This window comes from Macrotis lagotis, chromosome 3, assembly GCF_037893015.1.
Source record: "Macrotis lagotis isolate mMagLag1 chromosome 3, bilby.v1.9.chrom.fasta, whole genome shotgun sequence".
NCBI lineage: Eukaryota > Metazoa > Chordata > Mammalia > Peramelemorphia > Peramelidae > Macrotis > Macrotis lagotis.
This window is the reverse complement of record NC_133660.1, coordinates 116,857,320-116,878,763: the sequence shown is the minus strand read 5'-3', so window position 1 is coordinate 116,878,763 and position 21,444 is coordinate 116,857,320. Positions and strand designations below refer to the sequence as shown.

The 21,444-nt window shown below is 36.8% G+C and overlaps 1 long non-coding RNA gene across 1 annotated transcript; it reads right to left on the bottom strand.

Annotated features, from left to right (window-relative positions):
• Positions 1-772: 772 nt before the first annotated feature.
• LOC141516216 (uncharacterized) lies at positions 773-21,169 on the bottom strand. The gene is made up of 3 exons (XR_012476637.1): positions 21,009-21,169; positions 2,762-2,882; positions 773-2,243 (listed from the first exon to the last, which is right to left on the bottom strand). It is a non-coding gene; the product is annotated as an uncharacterized LOC141516216 (long non-coding RNA).
• Between the last annotated feature and the right edge of the window lie 275 nt (positions 21,170-21,444).

The window sequence follows — 21,444 nt, the reverse complement described above, 5'->3', positions numbered from 1 at the left end:
AATTAACTTAGGAAGCAGGTCTGATCATGTCACCCCTTCTCAGAAAGCTTCACTGGTTCCCAGTTGCTTTGAGGAAAAGAACAATTTTGAACTGGTCACAATCTAGCTCTAAAATATGGCTACATATCTTTTAAATATTAATATTGCTTCCCTCAGTCATATGCAATCTAAGCTGTTAGCTATATTCTAAACTTGATATTGTAACTTAGTACAAACTATCTTTCATTCAGAGAACCCTTCTCATTTTTGACTCTGAAAAATTCTTAGCTTCCTTAAGGTCTAATCAAGTAGGGTGCTGCCTTTGGGAAAGTTTTTTTTTTTCTTTTTCTTTTTCTTTTTTATATTTCTTCTAATTGAGTTTTTGGAAACTATTGTATATAAAATGTTAACTAAAAAATAATTTCTAGAGGGTGATGCAATGACACCCTTACTAAATTAACCTCTGTAGATTTTGTGAAATGATGAATTAAGCTATTTGGGAGTCTGGTAGTGTTTAAAAACTATTTAATTGAGTATATTTTGCTTTAAAACAAATAATGATAACATCCTTTGGGAAAAGTATCAAAGATCTTTTCAATTCTCAATATCTAGGAAGTTTTTGTGGGGCATTTAACAGGTTTCTGGGGACTTTCTCTGAGAAAGGTCCTAAAATCTTCCCCAGTCCTTGGGAAGAAGCTGCTGAAAGCTGCTTGTCTAATTCAGACCAAGTAGCTCAGCCTCCTCCCAGTTCCCAGGGGTGGGGTTAGAGGGCTGCTTTTGAGAAGTTTGTTTTTGATGAAGAAATGATTTTGATCTGACAGATCCTCTGGCCACCTGATGATGAAAATTATAAATTATAAAACTGAATAAGGAATAATATTGATTATTTTTGATTATTTTTCCTTATTGTTATAAATGAATGAAAGGAAAACCTGCTAGAAGAAAACTGTAGATTTTTATTCATGAATCCTGTAGGATATAGGTACCTCACCTTGAGTAAGGCAGGAGGTGGTAACATCCCTTTTGGATGTTCATAGGCTCTCAATTTGAGTTACAACCTAAGAGGTCCACCCATTCCGTGACATGCCCCTAATAGATTCTCCCCCACATCATACCATGCATGATATGCTAATGAACCCCAATCCTCACAGGGGGTGTATGGGTTAGTATTCAATTACCTAATTGTGTAAACTCAGTTGCATTAGGTCAAGATCTCTAGGTCACTCTTGACTAGTCGAGAACCTGTCTTGGGTTTGCCACCTCAGGAATGGAAAGTTTTCTTTAACTCCTATTTGTTCTTGCTCTTTCCTCAAATTACCATCTTTAATATTTCTTTATCTATGTAATACTGTTTCCCCACAGAATTCTTTGTGATCTCATTTAGGGTTTGTTAGCAAAGATATTGGAGTGATTTTCCATTTCCTTCCTCAGCTTATTTTACTGATGAGGCAACTGAGGCATACAAGGTTAAGTGACTTGCCAAAGGGGCACCCAACTAAAAAGTGGCAGTATTTGTTTCAATGGGTTGGTGCCTAGAACCAATCAACCAATCAACTTAAATCCAACACCTCATTCTCAACAATACTAGTATGTTTATATGTAATATGAGTATAAGGTTACATTTTAAAAAGGACTTTGAAAAGCAGAAGAATTTAAAAATGTCTTAGAAATCTTAATGGTTTGTTTGTTTTAAACAAATATTACCTGTATGTGGGTGTATTTGGAATGGGCAATGTCCTAGAAGAGAATATGATCTGAAATGCTTGGAGATGACCAGGATGCCATCAGGTTTCATAATGAGGAAGCCAATTTTCCAATTTATCTGCCAAGAGCATAGTCCAATTCCACATCCTCAGAGTAACCCCTCTGTGAGTCTTGTCTCCTGGGACAAAAGTGTCCCTATTACTTCATGGAACCAGGCCGAGAGTGATGAGCTTTGCACACTGGCATTCTTGTTAGGAGCTGGCAGGTTCACAGGCAGGGTGGTTGTTTCCCAAAGTATGTGAATGGACTTTAGCTTCACATCATCAAAAGTGTGCAGTGTGTCAGGAAGAAAGGACTTCTTGGGGGAAGGATCTATAAGTTTTAATTATTCAAACACATGCAAGATTATACAGCCCCAAAGACTCTATTTATAATGCTCCCTTCCTGAGATAGTACAATGAGCTGGATTCTCCCCGGTCTGTGTGGTCTCTGGGATTAAGTGAGGAACTGAGAAGACACCTTAACTCTTTCATGCTAAATCACCTTTTGGGTTATTATTTCTGTAAGAAAAAAATAGAAGAGAAAAGAAAAGAAAAAAGTAACAAATTACAGGACCCCTAAATAATAGAATTCAAAGAGAATTCAGAAGTCAAATAGCTCAATCTCACCTGATTTAATAATTAAGAGGAGAAAAGGGGAAATGTGACTCCTTTGATTCTTCTCCTACAATTAGTTCTCTAAATCTTAGTGATTGATTCATATTATCAATGGTTTTTATTAAACATTTTTAGCTTAAAAACATATTTTGGGCTTAATTCTCTTCTGTATTCTAGTTATTTTGTGTTTAAAAAAAAGATCCACTAATATTGTGAACATACTAACATGTCTTTTGATACAGCATTGAGACTGTGTAAAGAATGAATTCTGCCTTTTTTAAGAAAACCATTGCTTAGCTTGCATATCAAGCCAGGTGTTCTCCTGATGTCTTGGACCAGTTCAGTCAGTGGAAAATTGTTAGCCTGGCACTCCCCCTGCTGGGCATAGCTCTAAGTAGCATGGGGCAGATGGGGTTGTTTACCTTGTACTTGATTCTGCATCTTGCTATGGGATCTAGTCATTGTGAGGCCTCTTTCCCAGGGATTTCCATTTCTCGAACCCTTAAAGTAGTGAGGGCTGGGACTCTGCAGATAGGTGTGCACCTGTGTGAAAAAAGTGTCCTCTGAGCCACTATTGAAAAGACAGTGTGGAGCAACAGACAAAGTGTTTGACTTGGTGTCAGAGGATATAGGCCCAAAAACCTGACTCTGGCACATCTCTAGTTCTTTGTTTTTTCATATGCAAAATGAATGTTATACAAGGTGAACTTTAAACTCTGAATCTAAATCTGTGGTCATGAGACCCTACCCCAAGCACATTGTCGACAAGTTAAGGCTCTGTTGAATTGGAGCTCTGGGCCAGGGGTGGAATAGAATGGCTCTTGGCTATGGAAGAAAGGAAAAAAAAGCATCTATTAAATGCCTTGTATGTTCCAGGTCCTTTACAAATGTTATCTCATTATGTTTAACATAATTATACACGTATAACCTATCTGTCAGGGAGAGGGAGGGAAGGGAAAGAGGGAAGGAGAAAAATGTGAAACTTAAAATCTTACCAAAAGTGATTGTTGAAAACTATCAAGACATGTAATTGGAAAAATAAGTAAATAAATTATTTTAAGAAGCCACAAAAGCAAATGTTATCTCATTTGATCCTTCCAAAACTCCTGGGAGGAAGTACTGTTATTGCCACCACTTTTTTTGGTTGTTGTTCCTCCTTTGTTTTCAAAGAGGACCAATGGCCTCTTACCACCTTGTTACAGTTGAGAAAAGAGAAGTTAGGTGACTTGATCAAGGTTATCTAGCTAGCAAATATATAAAGTCAAATTTAAATGTGGATCTCTCTGATTTCAGACATAGTGGTCCATCTTCTATACCACCTAGGTGGCTATGTTGAGCTAGGCTGAGTGAGCACTGTAGAAAATCTAACAGTAAGGGTGTACTAATCTCCAATACTGCAAAAAATCACTGAGGGTCAGCAACAAGTATGATGTGCCACAAAATAACAATAGCTTAAACAATGTAAGAAATAAAGATGAATTGTTCAATTTAGCATTGGCATATCAGTTTTGATATTCAACAGTTATGATGTGAAAGGATCATGAGCCTAAATGGAAAAATATATATATATAATAATGGATGTATCACTGTATGAATCAACCAATCAACCAGTATTCATTAAGTGCTTATAAGTTCTTGTTGAGTTGTTTTAGTTGTTTCTGACCCTTCTTGATCCTATTTAGGGTTTTTTTTTGTCAGAGAAACTGGAAGAATTTGCCTTTGGTTCATTTTATAGATGAGGAAACTGAGGTAAATAGGATTAAGTGACTTGCTTAGGGTCACAAGGCTAATAAGTGCCTGGGGTCCTATTTGAACTCAGGAAGATGAATCTTACTGACTCCAGGTCTGGTGCCTTATTCTTTACCACCTAGCTGCTCATATAATACACCAAAATAAATATAATATTTCTAGGAGTTTATAATTTAGTTGGAAATATAAGACAGATATGAAACAGGGAAAAGATCAAGTACTAAAATTGTGTGGTATGATCTATAAGAAAGGTAGCAGGTCAGAGAAGAAAGGCATTACCAGAGGTAGAGGAATATGAAGCCAAACAGGGATTTAAGCTGATCCTTGCATAACACCACCAATGTAGGGAACTGGGTTAGGGGGAGGATGGATGGGATCTGTGTAGATTTCAAGGATTTGGAGGCTTTTTTCTCATCTCCCCAGGGAAGGAACTACAGTCAGTTTTGCTATAACTTTTTATCTGTGTCCCTAAAAATCACTAAAGCATGTAAAATCCTTCAATAAAACAAAATAACACAGGGGAAAACTGGGGTGGGGCTGACAAATGGAGGAAGGGATGAGATTGGGGAACAGCACTCTAGGAAAACTTTAAAAAAAAAGATAGGAGCCTAATAAAAACCAGATCACAGTTCTATACATTTTAAGTATTAAGAATTTCTCCTTATAAGTACTATAATAAATAGTGGCTATGTCTATAGTCTCAAGTTACTTACAGCTCAGTCTGTGCCATAGTTTCCATATGGCACAGTGACTGGCAAAGTAAAACTGATGTGTGCTAGTGGCTGGTCTCAGTGGGATGCAACCTTAGACTCACTGTAGTGTGGGGTGGGGAAGACAGAGAGAGAGAGAGAGAGAGAGAGAGAGAGAGAGAGAGAGAGAGAGAGAGAGAGAGAGAGAGAGAGAATGGGAAGGGAGAAGAGGGAAGGGGGGCTAAAAAAGGAAATGGAGATAAGGCAAGAGAGAAAAGGGAGAAAGGGGAAGGGGGAATCAGCCTTCTTCTGTCCACAACTCCAACTGCACTAGAATCTATAGATGTATATTCCATAAAAATGACTCTATCTGAAAGAAGACCTGAAGTTTGCTGTGGAAGTAGACATTGGAAAGGTTGCAACTTGTGAGTTATTGTGAAGTGGAGTAGTTTTCTGTGAGAAACTTTTTGGCATCAATCTCACATAGGAATGGGTCCACTAATCCAAACATATAAATCCTTGTGGCTGCATTTTGACTTAGTTTTAAAATGTCATGTTATCTATTTAGCTGGGTTTTTTTGTGGTTATTTGTTCTTGCAAGGCAATGGAGTTAAGTGATTTGCCCAGGGTCACACAACTAGGTAATTAAATGTCTGAGGTGGAATTTGAACTCAGGTCTTCCTATCTCCAGGGTCACCTAGCTGCCCCTATTTAACTGTATTAGTTAAATATTTCTCAACTACATTGTACTCTGGTTGCTATCTCTCCTTTTTGAATGTGTGAGCCACCACCTCTCACCAGCTCCCTGTATTCTTTCCTCCTTTGCACAGGATCCTCTTTTAGTCCCATGCTGATGACAAATCATGCCATATTTCCTTGCTTCAGGGGATGAGCAAAACCCTCCAAAGCTCAAAAGTCTATGCTGGTCCAGATCCTTCTTATTACTTAGAAAAGATGATATATTCTTTTTTTTTAATTAAAGATTTTATTTATTTTGAGTTTTACAATTTTTCCCCTAATCTTACTTCCCTCCCCCACCCCCACAAAAAGCAATTTGTCATTCTTTACATTGTTTCCATGTTGTACATTGATCCAAATTGAGTGTGATGAGAGAGAAATCATATCCTTAAGGAAGAAACATAAAGTATAAGAGATAGCAAGATGAGACAGTAAGATATCAGGTTTCCCTCTAAATTAAAGGGAATAGTCCTTGAACTTTGTTCAAACTCCACAGTTCTTTCTCTGGATACAGATGGTATTCTCCATTGCAGACAGCCCCAAATTGTCCCTGATTGTTGCACTGATGGAATGAGCAAGTCCATCAAGGTTGATCATTACCCCCATGTTGCTTTTAGGGTGTACAGTGTTTTTCTGGTTCTGCTCATCTCGCTCAGCATCAGTTTATGCAAATCCCTCCAGGCTTCCCTTAATAAAGATGATATATTCTTTTTTTTTTTGGTCTTTGCAAGGCACACGGGGTTAAGTGGCTTGGCCAAGGCTAGGTAATTATTAAGTGTCTGAGACCGGATTTGAACCCAGGTACTCCTGACTCCAAGGGCCAGTGCTTTATCCACAGCGCCACCTAGCCGCCCCTAAAATGATATATTCTTGCAGGAATATGTGAACACACACACACACACACACACACACACACACACACACACACACACACAGATATTTGTGATCATGGCATGTCTGTCACTTATCTTCCCTGACCCTCAGTTTCCACATCAGTATAATGGTGTTAATATTCCAATTTCTCAGATAACACTGAAAAATCAAAAGCTGTGTAAAGAACTTTGTAAAGTGAAACGCCTAGATAATCACCTAGTTTGTGTTTAAATTTTTTTGAATTACATGTAAAGATAGTTTTCAACATTTATCTTTTTGTAAGATTTTGAATTCCACATTTTTCTCCTTCCCCCCCTTGACAAATGGTAATCTGATATAACTTGCACATGTACACCTATGTTAAACATTTCCATGTTAGTCCTGTTAAAGATCATCTATTTTAAACATGGGAACTATCTTAAGAGGATTTCTTCAGAAAAGGAAGACTTTGTTCTTCCAAGAAAAACTGTGAGACCTGTAATCTGTTGGGAGGTGTAGCTCGGCTGCGAAGGTTGCTCAGAATGTTGGACAGAGGGTCTTTCCTAGCATTCTGTGAGTGTTTTATAAATGAGGTATATAATGTCTTGACTTTCGTAGTAGAAAACAAGTAGCTAATGCATCCCACAAGCCTGACACCTCAGAATGGGAAAATGGATGCATGCAATTAGGACAGAAAGCATTCTGGCACTCTCTAAATTGCATTCTTTGAAGCAAAGGCTTATTTAAATCCAAATAAATGCATTGACTCAGAAGAAAGGTCACAGTGCAAGAATTTGCAAATTACATCTACTAACAAGAATGGAGTGGATCCCTCTGCCTTACGTAATCCATTGTTTCCCCCCATCTTTATCTATTTTACACTAAAATTAGATAGGATTTAAGCTAGGGATCATATTTATTTATTTATTTATTGACAAAATATCCAGTAAGTTTCAACCGGCCTCTATACATTTTGATTTTTGGTTGGGCAATGGGGTTAAGTGACTTGTCCAAGGTTACATAACTGGTAAGTAGTATCAAGCATCTGAGGCAGGTCTTCCTGATGCTAGGGTCTGTGTTCTAGCCACTGCACCATCTAGCAGCCCTGGCCCATATACATTTGAGGAAGACTGGTCTCCAGGGACCAGAACCTATGGCCTGGATTTGAACTTATGAAGATCTGGTACAAATCCTGGGTTGACGGACATTAACTATGTCACTTAACTTGTCCCTGGACCAAACACTTTAACTCTCTGTACTTCAGGCAACAAAGGACTTCTTAGTATAATAAGTCATAGACTTGTAGGACTCTATACGGGGAGTTTCCTCTGCTGACAGATCCATGTGGGATATAAAGTGAAGCTAAGACCCATTCCCTGTCTTCATGGAATGTTCAGTTTAGAAGGGGGTTGGGACACAAATTCAGCTCATTATAATGCCCAACAATACTGGATAAGTGCAATAGAAACACAATGTGAAGCCCCACCTGGAGGAATGCTATTACCAAAAGAAAGGATCAGGAATAATGGAGGAAGCAGCATTTGAAATGGGCTCTAAAGTATAGATTGGAGTTCAAAAAAAAACAGAGGTGAGAGACCATATGGCACATATAAGAAGTCATAGTCTGGTTTCATCTTTGCCTCCACTGATTCCTTTGACTCAAATGTTAATTGGTTTTGTTTATTCTTTCTTGGTAATGTTTCTCCATTTGGTCTAATTTTTCCTATTCTCACTGTCATTACTTATTTCAAGGTCTTATCAAATTATGTATAGACTAAATTGATGGTCTTCCAATGGATCCCTCTGCTTGCAGTCTGTCTCTTTTGTCATCTATCCTTTACAAGGCTTCCAAATTGAGTTTCCTAAAATGCTACTTCCCCATTTCTGCCAATAGCTAAGTAGTCATCTTAATCAAAAAACTTCAGATGTTCCCTCCCTATGATCTGGAGTAAAATATAACCTTCTTAGCTTGATACTCAAGGTCCTGTCTAACCTGGTCTACCTATATAATTATTTATTGCTTCTAAAAAAAATGTCAGCCAATCACTAATCAGTCTACTCACTGTCTCTAAACAGGAATCCTGACCATGTGAAGAAGCATAGGACCTCAAAGTTAGAAGGGACATTTGATACTAACTAATTCAATCCATTCAGACCAGGACCCTTTCCTACAATGTAGCTGACAATCTACACTTGAGATTACAGGACCATACAAGGGATCACATAGACTTTACCTGAAGCTATCCAGTTGTAGAAGCAGGCTAAAGACCCAGGTCTCTCTTTTGAAAATATTAAAAAAGCATGCTTCTCAGAATCCTCATCTGAGGCCTCTAAGTTAAGCTCAATTAAAAAAAAAAACCCTTATTGATCATTTTCTAATGATCAATTCAGGAAAAATGTCCTTATTCTTATCAAAGATTTATCTAGTTTCTAACTCACCCCTAGCCCTGTCTTCAAGGGCAGCTAGGTGGCATAGTGGATAGAATTACTAGGCCTAGAGTCAGAAAGACTCATTTTCCTGAGTTTAAAACTGACCTCAGATATATACTATGTGACCCTGGGCATATAAATTATTTAACTCTGTTGGTCTCAGTTTCTTTATTTGTAAAATGAGCTGGAGAAGGAAATGGTAAACCATTCAATATCTTTGTCAGGAAAACTCCAAATGGGGTCACAAAGAGTCAGAAGTGACTGAAAAATGAAAAAGACTGAATATCTATTAGCTTCTTTTTTCCTGAAGAGCCCATAAAAGATTCTCCTGAAGTGATTAGGGTAATGATCAGACTATGAGAAGGAAGAAATTCTTAATTAGTTTATTTAATGGAACCATCTCATATATATATCTTTGACCAATAGAAAGGAAACTGCTTAAAAAGAGTGATCAAAGGGAAATTAGAGTTTTAGGAAAATAGTTCTCTAAAATGTGCTGAAAGGTGAGGACTATTGTTCTGTTTGATGAAGCCAATTGTGAACTGAATTGTTAACTAAACTCTAAACTGTCATTCAATCGTAAGGGTGAAATTCTATTTGAAACTATAAACTGTAACTCCAAAATGGCCATGTTAGGCAGATTTTTAGAGCCTATTTTTGGATCTCTCTCTCTCTCTCTCTCTCTCTCTCTCTCTCTCTCTCTTGATTTTTGCAAGGCAGTGGAGTTAAGTGACTTGCCCAAGGTCACACAGCTAGGTAATTATCAAGTGTCTGAGATCACATTTGAACTCAGGTCCTCCTGACTCCAGGGCTGGTGCTCTATCCACTGTGCCACCTAGCTGCCCCCTGGATCTCTCTAAGTAGATGTTTAGAATTAGCTTAATAGAAATGAGTATCGGTTGTTACTAGCAGTTGCGTCTAAAACATTGGATACAAAATTTTCTTTCATGCAATGGTGGGGAGACACTATTTCAAATTCCATTTTTAGATTCCATTTAGTTTTTCCTAAACATAAAATGATTTTTGTGGTGAAGACAGAGGATTTAAGTTATCAGACCTCGATAAACTACACCTAAGGTTTCTGGAAGTACCAATTAATGTGAGCTATAAGTTATGATTCTAATCTCGTACTTAATGAATTTTTTTTTACCATGTCATACTTCAGTCAGTCCTTTATAATTTGCCATGGACTGTTTAAACCTACATATTATTAAATTTCAATGCAATCTGTGAGTTTAATTCCTGCCAGTGTATATATATATATATATATGAAATATAAAATGACTTTATTTTGTCTTTCTATAACAATAAAATAATGAAACCAAATGTCTCCTTTCCCAGTCCCTGATCTTTGTTAAAATAAACAGTTTTCATTGATACCATAATGCAATATGACAGTTGAGAGAGACTTCATAGATTCAAAGGCTCATAGATGAGAACTAGTAGGGATAGCAGAGGTTATCTAATCCTGTCTTGTCATTATACAGATGAAGAAACTAAGACCAATTGAGATTTTATAGATAATAGATGGCAGAGCTGGGTTTAAAATCTAATTTTTCTGATACCAAATCTATCAGGCTTTCCTGTTTCATAGCAAACATTCAAATTGTGTGAATTCAGAAAATCTAGTTCTGGATTGTACTTTGGAAAGAGAGAGTGTGAGAACTATCTTTTATTATTATATCCTTACCTCCATTCCTTTTTCATAACTATCCCCTGTCAGGAAATACCCTGACTCTTCCTCCCTACTTCTTTGTCCTATCCATCTTTCAGTATCTGGTTTAAACTCCACCTCCTCTCTGAAGCCCCACCTTGTCTCACTGACCTCTCTCTTTCCTTAACTCACATAAAGACAAACTTCAGCATTCAGCTGTTGCTGGCTAATTTTTTAACATACATGTTGCCATCTATAATGCAGATTTACTGGTGGGCAAAGACCATGTTTTAGATTGCTTTTGCATACCCTCCCCTATGTTACATGGTAGCTAGTCAGATTGCAAAAAAAAAATATGCTGATCAAGGAAGGAGATGGACAACCCATTGTCATGCATTCAATGTTGAGAGAGCTAAAGGAAGGCCTCTGCCATATTGGATGAACTCCCATGAAGGATTTACTGGAACACATGGATATGAATTGTATGAAAAGGCTGGATAAGCTGCTATCTGCACTTTGGGATGAAAAGGATAGATGAGATCACAAATCCATCAAAGTAGTTGTGTTCATTTTTTTGATTTAATTCATCAAATGGACCAAGAGTAGGAAGGGAGGGAGAGGGCATGATAGAATTTATACCAGACCTAGACACCATATGGAAGAATATGAGAGAAATAACTTCAAGAAAGACTGTTACCATGGTGATTTCAAATGAAGAGGCAAAATAGAAATAAGAGAATAGAGATGAGCCAAGGATGACTTTCTACCATCAGAACATCTAATACTACTGCTATTCTGTACTATACATCTGGGCAGGTATAGATGTGCACATTATCAACCCACTGCTTCCTCATTCTGTAAGGAAAAATAGAGAAAGGGGAAGGAGGGAGAGGGAGAGGGAGAGGGAGTGGGAGAGGGAGGGGGAGGGGGAGAGGGAGAGAGAGAGAGAGAGAGAGAGAGAGAGAGAGAGAGAGAGAGAGAGAGAGAGAGAGAGAGAGAGAGAGAGAGAGATTTGATTAAAAACTGCTGGGAGAACTAAAAAAAACAGTTTGGCAGAAATTAATTTTAAAACCAGGGCAACTAGGTGGCACAGTGGATAGAATATCGGCCTTGGAGTTAGGAGAACCTGAGTTCAAAATTGACCTCAGACATTAAGTAATTACCTAACTGTGACTTTGGGCAAGTTGCTTAATCCCATTGCCATGCAAAAAAAAAAAAGTTTAAACTCCACACCTTACAAGACCTATGCATTCCAAATGAATGTGACCTTAATGTTAAAGATCACACTATAAAAAATTAGAAGAGAAATGAATCCTATACCTTTATATTTATGCCTTGGATATGTATTCTTAAATAAATGATGGAGGAAATTACAAATGATAGAATAAATAACTTGGATGACTTGAAACTGAAAAACTTCTACACAGACAATATTAATGCATCTAGAATAAGAAGGGAGGTGGTTAAATGGAAAATCTTTGTAATCAAATTTTTCTTATAAAGGTTTGGTATCAAGATATACACATAAACACACACACATCCTGTGAAGCTCACACATTAGCATATAACTAATAGCCATTCCCCTACACACACAAACCTTATATAGAATAGCCATTCCCTAATAGATAAATAATCAAAAGATATAAACAAAAGAGTTGCAAAGTATTTATAACTATATGAAAGAATGTCCCAAACCATATATAATAAGAAAAAATAAATCATAACAATCTAAGATTTTACCTCACATCTTACAAATTGGCAAAAATGTCACTGTTGGAGGTTTTGCAGAAGTATAGGCACAATAATTCATTGCTGGTGGAGTGATGAAATGGTACAACCAATTGAAAGCAATTTGGAATTAGGCTAATAAAGTAACTAAAATCAAACCAGAGGCTCCATTACTGGGTCACAATATATAACCCAAAGAAGTCATCAATAAGAAGAAAGTCCTCATATATTTCAAAATGTTTATAGTAACACTTTTTGTTATAACTAAAAATTGGAAACAAAGTAGATGCCGCTAAAAATAAAAAAATGATATGCAGGATGAATATGTATGAAAAAGATCTACATAAATTAATGTAGTAAAGTAAACAAAGTAAAGCAAATAATATATACAGTAACTACAATAATGTAAAAGGAAAGGACAACCATACACAATGCACCAGAAGTCTACCTCTCTACCCTAGTCCACAAACTAAAAATTTATCTTAATATGGGTAAATTGCAGCCTAGACAAAATTAAACCCTTTAGCATTATTGTTACCTTGAGAAGTATTGCTCTTTTTCCTCTTAATGCTTTTATTATGGCCATCTATCCAATTTGGCCAATCAATCTAAATTGTAGCTACTATGTGTCACTGTATAGAGCATAAGGTTAAAGGACAGAGAATGTCTATGAAGAGTAATTGCTCCTGACAATAGTACCAGAAAACATGTCTTACTGCATTGAGGATCACTCCTTCTCCCTCTTCACCTTCAGTTGACTGCAAAATGATGGGGTCAAGCTAGAGAGGCTCCAAGGGTCTTTCCAGCTCTGACATTCTGCATGTGATACAACCTTTACCATGAGCTTATTAAAATTTGATTCTGAAGCTTTAGAATAAGAACTATCTTGTTACTCTTAGAAAAACAGATAAATTATCTAAGTGAATTACAATGAAAAGTAATTTTTTTTCACCAAGTTTTATTTTGGGTATATTTTTGCCTTTTAAAATTTTAAGTAGGTTTTTATTGTTATTTTCTGTCTGGTTTATCATCAAAGTTATTCCTGCAATCCCTCCCCTTTCCCGTTCCAAAGAACCATCCCATATACAAATAGTATTTTTAGAGAGGGGAGAAAAATCAGTTCCACCAAACAACACATTTAAAAAGTCCAAACATATATGCAATGTATAAAACTGTACTTCTCACCTCCACTTACACGGGGGGTGGGGTGGGGGGGGTATCTCTTCATTCAAGTTCTACTTAAATCTTCATAATTTTATTATATTAACTTTAGATTGTTTTTGTATGGTTGTTCTTTCCTTTTACATTATTGCAGTTACTGCATATACAGTTTACTTGACTTTATTACTTCATTATATCAATTCATGTAGATCTTTTCCATACATGTCTGTAGATGAGTATATTGAGGCTAAAATCTGTTATGTGACTTACCCAAGGTCACATAGATAGGGAATATTAGAAGTGGAATTTGAACTTTGATTCTCAGACTCAGAGAACTGTAGCACTGTTTTCCTTACCTTAATGGGGAATCAGAATAGGACTTAGTACAAGAAATTAATATGTAAATTTGTCCTGTTATTATTGCCATATAAATATAATGGTGGGAGCATTATTAGATTTGGTTTTGGTTTTGTTCCAGACCCTAGATTTCAGCAATATTGGGAACTTTTGGTCTAGAAACTTTCTCTTCTGATGCAGTTTTTTTTTTTGTAAGGCAAATGGAGTTAAGTGGCTTGCCCAAGGTCACACAGCTAGGTAATTATTAAATGTCTGAGGTTGGATTTGAACTCAGGTACTCCTTACTCCAGGGCCAGTGCTCTATCCACTGCACCACCTAGCTGCCCCTGATGCAGATTTCTAATTCAATTATTTGAACCCAGGTCTTGAATTCAAAACTGGCCCTCTATCAATGCCAGAATATGTCACAGAGTTTAGCAAATTGGACTTTATATTTATTTTGTCCATACTTAAATACAATGTCCCAAACATCTCAATGCAATTCTAAACTTTAATAGCGACACATTAAACTTCATTAAAACTCTATCTCTTGTGTATAATCCCTTTCTCTTCCCCTATTCTCTTCTATAGAAAAGATTCCCTTATTGAAAAAATTATGAGGGGAAGCTAGGTGGTGCAGTGGATAGAGCACTGACCCTGGAGTAAGGAGGACCTGAGTTCAAATGCGGCCTCAGACATTTAATAATTGCCTAACTGTGTGACCTTGGGCAAATCATTCTTAACCCCATTGCCATAAATAAAATTTTTAAAAAAATTATGAAAAGAAAGAGGGAAATATCAATTTAACAAACTAACCAACATAGCAAGAATCTGACAACATAGTCAATGTTTTTTCATTGAATTTTATTTTTTATGAACAAAAATCTATCTTTTCTTCTTCCTAGAAGGGAAATAAGGAGAAATCATGGAAGCAAGTTCTGGAAGAGTCTGGAAAATCATCTAGGGAAGGAGAAAGACCATATTACACACACACACACACACACACACACACACACACACACACACACACATATATATACACACTCAAAATACACATGAGGATACAAGCTCCTTCCTAGTAAAGATTATTTCCTTTATTAGATTTGTATATTTAGCACAATGCCTAGCACAAAATAAATGCCTTAATGAATACTTGTTGATTAAATGGCTGACTTGAAATTTGGAAGACCTGGGTTCAAATTCTGCCTCATCATTCCTAGGCTTTGGGATTCTGGGCAAGACAATTAAACTGCTAGAAAATCCTCAGCTCTTCATCTATAAGATGGTGATAATACCTGTAATACTTGTCTCACAGGATTGTGAGACTTAAATGAGATAATGAATGTAAAATACATGACAAGTCTCAAAGAGCTAAATAAATGTAAGTTATTATTACGCTAAGCTACCTCCCTGTTAAATGTATATGTTAAATGTTGAGGAAGCTTTCTCTTCCTATCCTGTACTCTCAAGTTCTAGAAGTTTATGATGTTTTTTAAATGAAAGGAAAGCAGTATAAAATTACAGTAATTAATGAACAGTAAGGACAAAAGCTAAGCCTCCCACTCAGCTCCATAAATGTGAAAACTGCCACTCTCATCAGGGCTTGAATTGAATGTGGGCTAATGTGCATTGAAACATATCAAGCCTAGTTCTTCTATAACTGACAAAGTAATTATAGGGTGTTGGGTGTTTTTTTTTTTAATGATGGTGGACATCATGGCATGTTCTCTTATCAAAGGTTTGCGGGATACTTTTGTTCCACCTTATTGAATTCCTTCCTCTACAAATGTTGAGCATCATCCATTCGACACAGGGCAGGGGAAGGGATGGGAATACTACAGATGAAAGAATGAAGCTGAATGGATGGGAACTGAGTCTTCATTGTCCTTGTCTCCCCTCCAGCATCTTCTGCAGGGAGTGTTTTGTGTGTAATATGATGTTAGGAAATGGTCTCAGAAAGTTGTTTTGAAAAGGTCTTGAATAGGAATCTGTTGGTGATCTTTCCCACAGGTGCATTTCTACATCTGGCCACTTCAGGGCTCAGTCACTGCCAAATGCAAACCAACAGAAAAGGTCACCCACCTGCTCCACTACAGATGCAATACTAATTAGCTTGACCCTAGTAGTGGTTTGCCAAGACCCAAAGCTGAAAGTGAGGAATATTTCATGTAAGAAAGCCTCTGTTCTTTTTAATAATGAAAGGAACAAATTTTAAAGTGCTTCCTTGTCAGGTAAAAATGAACACACCGATTAAAAAGGGGCAGACTACCGGCTATCATAGGGAGGACTGATCAAATTAAGAGAGAAGAACTGGTTTGTAGTGTGAGAAAATGATCTTTTATATCAAAACCCTGGCAGATTTTGATTCACTCAGTAAGTGCTTGCTATCAGATACAAATGAATACTTGACAGCTTTTCAGTTAAGTAGATTTTTCATCTTTTCCATTGAAAATCATAGTCAGACTTACTAGCTGTGTGACCTTGGGAAAATCACTTAACATTTTAATCTCAGTTTCCTTATCTGTAAAATGAGTTGAAGAAGGAAATGACAAAACACTCTAGGTGGTTTATACCAAGAAAACCCTAAATGATGTCACAAGATTCAGATAGGACTGAACAACATCAGCTCCTTTTTCTAATGACATTATATTGCTTCTCAGTTATACTAATATAATTTTTTTCTGTTACTGACAACTTCTGAAAAAAAATGTTGTGTCAAAATACTTGAGGATTCTATCCCCTTGGAGTAAAATACCACTTAATAAAAGAAAGAAAGAAAAAGAAAGAAAGAAAGAAAGAAAGAAAGAAAGAAAGAAAGAAAGAAAGAAAAAGAAAGAAAGGCAAGGAATGATTAGGCTCTTCTTGGAAGAGTGGAGTACTATGGATGTTCAACATTAAATATACAGGGGAGGAGGGTTGGACATGATAAAGGAGGGAATTTATTTTATCTGACTACAAATATGTATATATTTGTAATGGGGGGTTATTTTTCTTTCTCAAAGGGGAGGCAGAGAAGGTAGATTTTTGTTGATAAAGAAATTTAATAAAAAAAATAATTGAGGGCGGCTAGGTGGCATAGTGGATAGAGCACTGTCCTTGGAGTCAGGAGTACCTGGGTTCAAATCCAGTCTCAGATACTTAATAATTACCTAGCTGTGTGGCCTTGGGCAAGCCACTTAACCCCATTTGCCTTGCAAAAACCTAAAAAAAAAATTGAAAATACTGCTAGACTGTTAGTATATTGGTTTTGCCAAATTGATTTTTTTTCCTTTTCTTTTTTTTTTATGAGAGGGATATATTTGGAAGTGAAGGTATTCTAAAAACAAAACAATATTAATAAGCACTTTGTAAAAGAATGTAATGACTTTGATTTCAGTAAAATAACAATATTAATGTTTCATATTAGAATAAATGATCACAGGATCACAGATTGAAAGCTGGAAAGTCCTTAGAGGCCATCAAGCCCAAGTTACAGATAACTTATTCCTACACTGAGAGAGTACACTGAACAACAAAAACAAGCTTAGTGTATTTTCACCCCTGGGAAATGTATTACATCAGTTCTCTTTGCTGAGTTCATTTCAACCTCCCATGTAAACATGTTCATACAGTTCATAAAGTCCTGGAAGGGGTGGAGGAGATTATCTAGTCCTAATCCAATGCTCCCATGATCTACATGAGGAAACTGAGGCCCACAGCAATGAAGCAACTTGTTTAGATGAAGGTAGTAAGAAATCTTGGGCTTGAACCCAGAACATCTGATTCCAGTGGAGTCTCTTGTTTCTTGGAAAGGCAGTTTTGAGGCAGAGTAGAAAGTGTTCTGGATACAGTCAGAATACCAGGGTTAAAATGGCACCTTAGTCTCCTTCTCACTGAATTTACTGGACAGTATAAGCTATAAACTTCCTTCTAGCTGTACTAGTCATAGAATCATAGACACAAAGTTAAAAGGGATCCAGGAAGGTAAAATACATGGACTCTAATATTCCCTAGAGTTCTGATTAAAATGGAACTGGGTTACATTTAATAAAATATATAAAAATACCATCGAACAGAGATAATGCTCATACAGGATAGTTAGATGATTCAATGGATACAGTTCTGGGCTTGACATCAGAAAGACTCATCTTCCTGCATTCAGATCTAGTCTCAAACACTTAATAGCCATGTAACCCGGGGCAAGTTTACTTAACCCCATTTGCCTCAGTTTCCTCATCTTTCAAATGAACTGGAGAAGGAAATGGAAAACCATTGCAATATCTTTGCTAAGAAAACCCCAAAATAAAATTACAAAGAGACAGATACAACTGAAAACAACAGTTTTCCAAGTCAATATACATCCCTTATGTATGGTTTAGTGGCCTGTTTATATTAGAATTTGATGCCACTACTCTAGGTGGTATCCCTTGGAAGAGGGACAAATAGTCATAGATACAACTTGAAACATTTGGTGACAAGAATCTCATTCTCCAATGCAGTTTCTGGCAAAAAAAGAGAAAAGAGTTTATCCCCCTAAAGAATTTCAACCTTTTTTTTTCTTTTAACTTTGAAATATGTAGAAGTGGATGCCTAGTGTTTTTCAATAGATATCAAAAACCATGGAGTCAGATTTGAATAGGATCATAGAGACCAGAGCCAGAAGAAACATAGACATTTTCTAATCCAGTCATCTGAGATCACAAGATTTAGAAAGGGGGAAAAAAGATAGAAGATATCATCCAATTCAGTGGTTCTCAAAGCGTAGTCTATTCTTATACCTCTGGGTCTATGAGATCAAAACTACTTTCATAATAATTCTAAGCTATTTTAATTTCTAACATGGTAAATAGCCATAGTTATAACCCATATATAGGAAAAGTTCTTGGGGGGGGGTCCTCACTAAATTTTTTTTAAACAAGGCAATGGAGTTAAATGACTTGCCCACAGTTACACAGCTAGGCGATTATTAAATGTCTGAGGCCGGATTTGGTCCTTACTAATTTTTCAGGTTGAGAACCCCTGATCTAGCCTAATCTCTGAATTCAACTCAATTCAATTTATTTAAATTCAACATATTTTAATAAATATCTGCTATGGACAAACCACTGTGCTGGGATCTGAGGGATACCATAACAGAATGAACTGAACATATAATCAGACAAATAAATAAAATTTGAAAAAGGAGGGGAGCATTGATAACTATTGAGAGATAAGGAAGGTTTCCTGTATGGATGGCACCTGAGTCTTAGCTTTTAAAAAGCTAAGGGAAGTAAGAAGTATATTCCAGACAAACAAAAGCACAAAAATAGAAGACTGTTGATTTTGGAGAACAGTGTTGGGCTAGAATATAGACTACATGAGGAGAATCATATGAAGTAAGTTTGGAAAAGCAGACTAGAGTCAGATGTCAAAGAGTTCTAAAAGCCAAACAGAGGAGTCTGAAGTTGCATCCTAGATGTTATCAGGAGCAATTGAAGTTTCTTGACCAGGAAGAATGAATTCTTACACCTGTGCCTTGGAAAGATTATTTTGATAACTTCATGGTGGGTAGATGGATTAGATGGATAGGAAAATTGAGGCTCAGAGAAATAACTTGCTTAAAGTCACATAAATAATACATAGAGAACCAGGATTTGAATCCAGGTCCTCTGAATCTAAAAACAGTACTCATTCCATTATATTCCACTGAAATCCTCAATACTTAGGAATCAATGATGGTGGTGGCAATTCCTACACAGAACCTAAAAGAAAGAATGGGACCTGGCAGATTTCAGAAAAACTGGAAAAAATGCATGAACTGATGTGCAAAATAAAATGAGCAGAACCAGGAAAACATTGTACATAATCATGGTGACATTGTGTGATCATTAATTATGGATGAATTAGCTCCTCTCAACAATCAATGATTCAAGATAATTCCAAAGGACTCAAGACAGAAAATGCTATCCATTTCCAGAGAAAGAACTGAGGGACTCTGATTGTTAATCAAAGCAGATTTTTTTCCTTTTGGTCTTTTTTTCTTTTATAATTGTGCTTAATATGGAAATATGTTTTGCATGATTGTATATATATATATATATATATATATATATATATATATATATATATAGCCATATCAAATTGTTTACCGTTTTAAGAAGAGAAGAAGGGAGGGAGAAAGGGAGAAAAATTTGGAACTCAAAATTTTTTAAAGAACAAATGTTAAAAATTATCTTTATATAAGACTAGAAAAAATAAAATATTATTAAAAAGAAGAAAAGAAAGAATGGGACGTGGGCAGAAACACATACACACTCACACCCCAGACATCCAAAAATGTTTCAAATCTCCCAAAACATATGTGTAAAAAAATTACTAAGACTTTTCAATAAACCCAGATGGCAAAGAGGTTTGCCAGTCCTCAGTAGGGTCAGATGACCCCTCCTGGAGAGAAGAATTGTTTGCCAAGTACTTTTAGAAAACTTTGGCTGGAGGGAGAGCAGTAGCACCTGCCATCCTGAGAACCATGGATGTGTGCCTAATCTGCTTTGTGAAGGTAGTTTAACCATGGTCTCCTAATTTGAGCAAATGGCAGCAAAGCTGTCACAAGGCTGAAAGAGGTCCCTGGGAATATCAAGAACTCTGTCCACTTTAGTTTAGGGCAGAATATCGTGAAGGCACCAAATTAGAAATACTCTCCCCTAAGGTCCTCTCTGCATGATTTGTCAGTATGTGGACTCAAGGGTTAGGTTAAGGCAACTCACAGTCTGGCAGCTCCAACCAAACTGGAGAAGCTTTGAGCACAGGCCAAGTCATGGGACTACATCCTTGTCTGAAGACCAACCTAGCTAAGCTTAAAGTGGCTCCTCACCAGGTTGGCTTCACAGCAAGAAAATATTTGACAAAGGCAGCTCTTTAAAAAAAATACGTGTGTGTGTGTGTGTGTGTGTGTGTGTGTGTGTGTGTGTGTGTGTGTATGTATGCATATATTCTGAAAAGAATGACGTTTAAGGCACAAAATTACCTGGCTCTAGTATACCTTTTTCTTGGCAGTACATGGCACTAATACCAAAATTGACCATGTATTAGGGCATAAAAACTTATAAACAAATGCAGAAAAGCAGAAATAATAAATGTACGATTCTCAGACTATGAAGCAATAAAAATTACATGTAATAGTGTCACAGAAGGATAAAAAACTAATTAGAAAATAAATAACTTAATTTTAAATAATGAGTGGATCAAAATTATTTGGCTCTCCCAAAATAAAATGGCACCTCAAAGTGAACTTTCAGTGGAAGAAGTAATTAAAAGTTGGAGTTAAGAACTTGTCTAATCCAAAACAATCTGAGAGGCTATTAGGAAAGACCTTACCTCTTCAGACTAGTAACAAGCTCTGGAGGCAGTAGGGTCTGGGGCAGACTCAGCTTCAGGAATTTTCACCTCACAGACAGTGTGGGGTCAGATGACTGATTAGGGAAAGATTTCAGGACTCTCCACTGGTCAGGGCTGGTCACTGAGCCCAGGTGCACTGACTAGACTTGGCCACAGTTATGGAAAGGAGGAAGAAGCACATGAGAATAAGTGGGGTCAGAGAGGGTGGAGCCCTGGCAGCTGTGGGTACCCACAGGAGAGCAGAGTCTCTAGTTTTGGTTCCTGATCAGAGCTAAAGTTTGTAGCCAAGGAAGGAGGGACTTTAGGGAGTGAGAACATTCACGATGATACCATTACTGGGGGCACTAGTCATGGCTCAAAAATGGAGAGGAATAGCTGAGGTCAGGCCCCCAGTTTGAGCTCAGAAAAGTAAATC